This window comes from Elephantulus edwardii, unplaced genomic scaffold (assembly GCF_000299155.1).
Source record: "Elephantulus edwardii isolate Elephantulus edwardi_28Jun2011 unplaced genomic scaffold, EleEdw1.0 scaffold00109, whole genome shotgun sequence".
NCBI classification, from domain to species: domain Eukaryota; kingdom Metazoa; phylum Chordata; class Mammalia; order Macroscelidea; family Macroscelididae; genus Elephantulus; species Elephantulus edwardii.
The window spans coordinates 10,782,325-10,788,434 of NW_006399859.1; the positions used below are offsets into that span (position 1 = coordinate 10,782,325).

Genomic DNA, 6,110 nt, shown 5'->3' on the forward strand with positions numbered 1-6,110 from the left:
TGGGGTGAAATGATATCTCATAGTTGTTTTAATTTGCATCTCTCTTAGGGCTAGGGATTTTGAGCATTTCTTCATGTGTTTGTTAGCCATCTGAATGTAGAAATGACATTTTTAATTATAACAGTAACCCTGTTTTTCCTCACCTTTTCATCTCTGACATAGTAAATCATATGATTATCTAATTCAAAATGTCCCATGCCAATCCATCTCAATGTTTATGTTTTCCATTTCTTTCTTAAAAATGTCCAGTTTCCTACATTCATGCTTCTCACATTCCACATTCAAATTATTAATGTCTGTTTACAACTCTCCTTCCTCCTTTGTGTTTCCAAATATGAGAGCTCAAATATGAAGTACCATATCTGCTAGTCTACTCTAAGTGTGCTGTATTGTACACAGGATTTTCGAAGGCCTGTTATTTCAGAAGTGGATGGTCAAACCTTCTTCAGATGAAAGACACTTTCCCTTGAGAAAAGTAACCAATGGATTCAGGGTTGGTCTATTCCCTGCCCCTCACCCCCACTCCAGGCATATGTCTTGTCTTGTCGTTTTCTCTACTCCACCAGCATCCCCTTCCTCTCTCCCCTATCCCATCCAGCGCTTCTCTCCTCACTCCAGCCAACCCTTGATATGATGGCTCAGCTCACATCTCATTGCTTGTCTCTCACACTGCTGCCAGTCTCTCTCTTTCTCTTTTTTCTTTTTGACAGTATTTTTCTTTTTCTAAGACTGTAACATTATAAACATGGTTGAACTTTGAGGAGGAAGGTAAAGCAGAACTCCTGATAAAGAGGCCACTAACACTGAAGAACATGGGCTCACTTTGTCTGCCAGACACTAATCGGGAGACTTTTCCCGTGGAGAGATGGGGGGAGGCAAGGGGGAGGAGTGGCACAACCACAGAGGTCAGGTACAGTCTTCTTAAAAACCAAGCTCTGCGTCCTCAGTGGCCCTGATTTAGATCAGCATTCACAGTAGACAACATCTTTCCTTAAACCTTTTCTTGTTCTTGCTGCTTGTCTTGCTATTTTTAAACTTTGCTTTCTGATACCTTCTTTGCTCTGATTTCTCTCATTAGGTCAAAGAAGACTTTGTCCATGTTGGCATAGGTTTTGCCCGACGTCTCCACATACTGCATACCATCTTCAACTTTACTCCTGGCCTCATTGATGGGCACTTGTCTCTACTCCTCCAGGTCCGCCTTGTTTCCCACCACGAGTTGTTGTTGTTGTTGTTATGTGCCATCGAGTCGCCTGAGATTCATAGCGACCCTATGTACAACAACCCTAAACTCCGCTCTGTCCTGTGCCAATCACACCGTCTCTGACACTCCCATCCCAATTATCCCAGTCACTGAATCAATCCACCTCACAGAGGGCCTTCCTCTCCTGCGCTGTCCCTCCACCCTCCCAAGCATGTTGTCCCTCTCCAAGGACCGGTCTCTCCTCACATGTCCAAAGTATGTTAGACAGAGCCTCAGAATCCTTGCCTCCAAGGAGCCACCCGGTTTAACCCTTTCCAGGACAAATCTGTTTGTTTTCCTAGCAGTCCATGGTATACTCAATACTCTTCTCCAGCACCACAGCTCAAACGCATCAATTCTCCTTCTATCCTCCCTGGTCATTGTCCAACTCTCTGATGCATAACAAGTGATTGGGAAGACCAAAGCCTGTATCAGACGCACCTTAGTCTCCAGAGAGACACCATTGCTCTTCAGTACTTTGGAGAGGTCCCTAACAGCAGACTTTCCCATGGCAATGAGCCCTTTAATTTCCTGGCTGCTGGTGCCAAGACTGTTGACTATGGCACCAAGCAAACTAAAGCTGTGTACAATCTCAATCTCTTCACCATCCATCTTGATGCTGCCAATTGGTCCAGTGGTGAGAATCTTTGTCTTCTTGACATTGAGCCTCAATCCATATTGTAGGCTGCAGTCCTTGACACTCTGCAGCAGGTGCTTCAGGTCCTCTTCAGTTTCAGCAAGCGGGGTTGTGTCCTCCGCATAACGCAGATTGTTGATAAATCTTCCACCAATCTTGACCCCACATTTTTCCTCATAGAGCCCAGCCTCCCGGGTAATCTGTTCTGCATACAGGTTGAAAAAGTATGGAGATAGGATGCATCCCTGGCGTACGCCCTTCCCAATTTTGAACCATGCAGTGTTCCCTTGCTCTGTTCTGACGACTGCCTCCTGGTCCAAGTATAAGTTTCGCATTAGAACGATCAAGTGTTCTGGGATTCCCATTCTTCTCAGAGTCAACCATAGTATGTTATGATCTACACAGTCAAATGCCTTTGCATAGTCAATGAAACACAGATAGACATTCCTCTGGTATTCCCTGCTTTCAGCCAAGATCCATCTAACATCAACTACAATATCTCTAGTACCACAACCCCTTCTAAACCCAGCCTGGACTTCTGGTAGTTCTCTGTTGATGTGCTGTTCCAGTCGTTTTTGGATAATCTTCAGTAAAATCTTGCTTGCATGTGAAATCAGTGTAATCTTATCTTCTTCAGCCTTAAGATGTAGTATCTGCTCCCTGAACTCAGCCACTGCTGTAAAGGACTCATGTTCTGTGATTGAGAAGACGAAGAGAAAACCTTCTCCACTTGGAAAGTAATTGTCTTGACTGGCTGCATAGTCCTGCCCAGCAGTGTCCAGAATACCTATCTGAACTTCTTCACCATCGAGAACCACCCTCTTTCTATAGCTCTCAGCTTTGGTAGGCTCATAGTCTTCAACAAACTCATTGTACATGAACTGAAGTATCAGGGCACACTTGCTTACTTCTCCACTGCCAACCATGATCACTTTGTGAAGGGCCAATGAGCTCTGGCTCTTATTGTTTGCGGCCATTCTGCTGGGCCCTTGACGTTGTCACACAGATTGAAGGCCCAGGGTAAGAGCTTCTTCAGATGCTGGAGAAGATCAGCTTCTGTCCTCCCCAAGATCCTTGTTCCCAACTTTTTCCTTCTTCAAGAATTACATTTTTGGAGAGCTGGGCCATGTCCCATGCCTTGGCTGCCAGCACCAGGCTCTGCTCTTAGACCCACCGTGCCCCTCCATCACCTCCACCCACACCAGCCATTCCCCACTGATTTATCATTGAGCTGATTGAGCTGTCTTCCAAACCCCTGAGCGGGAGCCCTGCCAATCTCTCTTGAGTTTAGGAGATTCTAAGTCCAAATCTCATAATCAGCTTTAGGGAAAGATTTCTTTCTGAGTTCCTTATCCCTGAGCTTATGTTCCAGGACTATCATCTTCAGCTTGCTTGGCTCCACTATTGGCACTAGCAGTCAGGAAATCAAAGACAAATTGCATTGAGAAGTCTATTGTCAGGGACCTCTCCAAAGTGCTAAAGAGTAATTACATCAGTCTAGGAATTAAGGTGCTTCTGATCCAGGCAATAGTCTTCACAATTACTTGCTTTTCATCAGACAGTTGGACAATGACTAATGATGACTGAAGAAGAATCAATGGCTTTGAGTTGTGGTGCTGGAGAAGACTACTGAACATACCATGGACCAACAAGAGAACAAACAGGTCTGTCTTGAAGAGGGTGAAACCAAGTTTCTCCTTAGAGGAAAGGATTTTAAGGCTCTGTCTCATGTATCTTGGGCATGTTGCCAGAAGGGACCATGTCCTTATCCAAGGACATTAAGCATGAAAGGGTGGAGGGACAGCACGGAAGAAGAAAACACTGGATTAGATGGATTAACACTCTAACTAGGGCTATGTGGATGGGTGTGTCATAGTCAGTGAGATGGCTCAGGATAGGACAGAATTCAAAGCTATTGTGTGTGATATATATGTATATCACTATGAGTTGCAGGTGACTCTATGGCACATAGCAACAACAGTCATTAATATCACACCCAAGCAAAATCCTGCTAAAAATTATTCAAAAAATGACTGAAGCAGTACATTGACAGAGAACTACCAGAAATACAAGCTGGGCTCAGAAGAGGCTATGTCACTAGGGACATCATAGTCAATGTCAAATGGATTGTGGCTTAAAGGAGAGAGTACCAGAGGAATGACTATCTGTGTTTCATTGACCATGCAAAAGCATTTGACTATGTGGATCACAACAAATTGTGGCTAATATTGAGAAGAATGGCAATCCCAGAACACTTGTTTGTTCTCATGGGAAACCATACTTGGAGAAGGAAACAGTCATTAGAACAATGAAATACTGCTTGGTTCAAAATCAAGGAAGTAGTGTGCCATGGGTGTGTCCTGTCTCCATAGCTTTTCAGTGTATATGTGGAACAGATCATTCAGGAGGCTGGACATTATGAGGAGGAATGTGGCATCAGGATTGGAGGAAAACTCATCAACAACCTACAGATGTTATACAGAAGACACAACTTTGCTTGCCGAAACTGAGGGGGACCTGAAGCGCTTGCTGCTTCAAGGGCTGTAGGCTTCATATTGATTGAAGCGCAACATGAAGAAGACAATAATTCTCACCATTGAGCCAATTGGCAGCACCATGATAGATGAAGAGATTCATATTGTTAATAATTTCAGCTTGGTTGGTTCCACAATAAACACTTTTGGCATCAGTAGTGAGGAAATAAAAAAGACCAGTTGCATTAAGAAAGTCTTCTGATAGGGACATGTCTAGAATGCTGAAGAGCAATGAAGTCATCCTAGAGACTAAGATGTTCCAGAGCTAGGCCATCTTCACGATTACCTGCTATGCATCAGAGAACTAGACATTGACTAAGGATGACGGATGAAGAATTGATGCTTTTTGAGTTGTGATGCTGAAGAAGATTATTAAATATATCATGGGCTGCAAAAAGAATAAATAAGTCTGTCCTAGAGTGAAGCCAAGTTGCTCATTGGAGGCAAGGATTTTGAAGATCTGTCTCACAGACTTTGGTCATGTTGTCAGGAGAGATCAGTCCTTGGAGAAGAACATCATGCTTGGAAGGGTGGAATGACAGTGCAGGAGAGGAGGACCCTGGATGAGATGAATCAACACAGTAACTGGGACAAGGAAAATAGGTGTGTCAGAGACTGTTGAGGTTGGTTTAAGATAGGACAAGGTTCAGAGTTATGTACAGAGGGTCTCTAGGAGTCATAGGTGACACAATGGCACATAACAACATCATCCTCATTTGCTTTTGAAATCTATATCTCAAATCCTTTAGCATTATATTAGGAAGAAAGGAAAGTAGGACTGTCAAGCTTGAATCAAATCACAGCTGACCCTCCAATGAGACTGCCCATCTTTTTCCTGAGGAAACATTGGTAGATTCAAACTTCAGAAATGCACTGCCTTTGGTTTAGGAGCTCTGGTGGTCTACTGGTAAGAAGCTGCCTTGCGATCCCAAAGGAATGCGGTTTGACTCCACCACCTGCTTTGTGGGAGAAACATAGCAATCTCCTCCCATGCGATTTAACTCCTGAAAACCTGTGACAGTCAGCTACAGGTCAGTTATGACTAGACAGCAAACAACAATACTGGAGTATAGTAGAGATAAATAATTGATTGTTGGAAGTGTGGGTCATGAACTTGGGTAGTTGGAACCTATCATGAATTGTATTCCCACAAAATATATTTCTATAAAGATATAATGTGGAAGTTGTGTGATGATTCTTTTCTATCCAGTAAATCAAGGTGTTGTAGAAGGATGAAGCGTAGGATACATCACCTGTAATTCCATCACAGGGAGCTCTGGTGGTCTTGTGGTAAGAAACTGTGATACAATCCCAAAGGTACAAAGTTCAAATCCACCAGCTGCTCCACAGGAGAAGGATGGACAATCTTCTCCTGTGTGATTAAGCTGCCTCTGAAAACCCATTGGAGGGTCAGCTATGGGATGAGTTCCAACTAGATGGTACCCAACAACAATTCCATAAAAGCCCAGGTCCAATGGTAGGGGAGTTTCCCTGGGGTGTAGCACTAACACTTTCCCTCACTAGAGAGAAAAGCCAGCAGAGAACATGGAACCTTAGTACCTACAATCAAGACAGAGAGCTGGGAACAGAGCACATCCTACGGAACTAGGTTTTTAGACTGGCACATCAACAGAGAACTGCCAGAAGTCCAGACTGGGTTTAGAAGGGGTCGTGGTACTAGAGATATTGTAGCTGA

The 6,110-nt window shown here is 43.8% G+C and overlaps 1 pseudogene; it reads right to left on the bottom strand.

Annotated features, from left to right (window-relative positions):
- Window positions 1–969: 969 nt before the first annotated feature.
- Window positions 970–2,857, bottom strand: LOC102847344 (annotated as a pseudogene).
- Between the last annotated feature and the right edge of the window lie 3,253 nt (window positions 2,858–6,110).